Raw genomic sequence first — 1,398 nt, 5'->3', positions numbered from 1 at the left:
TACAGAAAGTGGCAAGAGAACCCGGCTACAGAACCTGGCGACCGAACCTGGCTGGAGAACCTAGCGAGAGAACATGGCCACAGAACCTGGCTGGCTGGAGATCCTAACCAGAACTTCGCTGGAGATCCTGACCAGAACTTGGCTAGAGGAACCTGGCTATGATGATCACCCGAAGGCTGCCTCCGTGTCATTCCTTCTTTGCCGACTCCGTCCACACCTTTGGGGATCCCTGGACCTGCTGGGGTTGGACACAAGCAATTTCACTCATATGTGGGATATAAAACTGAAACTCATGATCACAAACAGCAGTGTGGTGGTTGCCAGAGGGAAGGGAGTGGGCAGATTAAAGGTCCTAATACAAGGTGACAGGAGAAAATCTGACTTTGGGTGGTGGGCACAAAGTGCAATATACCGATCTTGTAACATAGAAACCCACATCTGAAACCACTATGTTCATGTTGACCAATGTCACCCCAATCAATTAAAAACAATTTGGCAAAAATGAGGGATGTCACTTCTCTGATTAAGTAACAAAGACTGAATCTTCCTTTCTCTCTTGTACTGACATTCTCTTGTTCGTTCTGATGAAGCCAGCAGCCATGTTGTGAGATGCCTATGGAAAAACCCATGTGGCCAAGAATCAAGGGGCCTCCAGCCAACAGCTCATGAGGAATTAAATCCTGGCAACTACTACATGAGTGAGCTAGAAAGTGGATCCTTCCCAGGGAAGCCTTCAGATCACTGCAGCCCATTAGACCCTGAAGCAGAAGACCCAACTAAGTCACACCCAGATTCCTAACCTACAGAAACTGAGGTCATAATGTTTCAAGCACTATGTTTTGGGGTGATGTGTTACACAGCAATAGATTATTACATCAGTTTTTAAAAAATAAATAATCACTTAAATTTTGTTTTAATTTCTAATACGGAAAATATTATTAAATATAATCCACATAAACAAAAGCTTCTTGGGGTTCTCAATAATTTTTAAGTATGCAAAAAGATCCTGAAACCAAAAAGTTTTAAGAACTGCTGCCCTGGCCGAAACCGGTTTGGCTCAGTGGATAGAGCGTCGGCTTGCGGACTGAGGGGTCCCGGGTTCGATTCCGGTCAAGGGCATGTACCTGGGTTGCAGGCACATCCCCAGTTGGGGATGTGCAAGAGGCAGCTGATCGGTGTTTCTCTCTCATCGATGTTTCTAACTCTCTGTCTCTCTCCTTTCCTCTCTGTAAAAACTCAATAAAATATATTTTAAAAAAAATTCTAATGAAACCTTTAAATAATTTGATTAAATGATTTTCAAGAATAATTACCTCTTAATTGTTTATCATAAAAATATACCTTTTTAATAATGAGATGAACTTTTTCCAATTGGGTCAACTCTCCCCACCCCAACCC

At 42.8% G+C, this 1,398-nt stretch overlaps 1 protein-coding gene across 7 annotated transcripts in view; it reads right to left on the bottom strand.

The window, feature by feature from the left end:
- TXLNG (taxilin gamma) overlaps positions 1–1,398 on the bottom strand; it is a 56,060-nt gene that overhangs the window by 46,822 nt on the left and 7,840 nt on the right. The window lies entirely within an intron of this gene.

This window comes from Myotis davidii, unplaced genomic scaffold (assembly GCF_000327345.1).
Source record: "Myotis davidii unplaced genomic scaffold, ASM32734v1 scaffold604, whole genome shotgun sequence".
Classification (NCBI taxonomy): domain Eukaryota; kingdom Metazoa; phylum Chordata; class Mammalia; order Chiroptera; family Vespertilionidae; genus Myotis; species Myotis davidii.
This window is presented reverse-complemented; position numbering and strand designations above follow the sequence as displayed.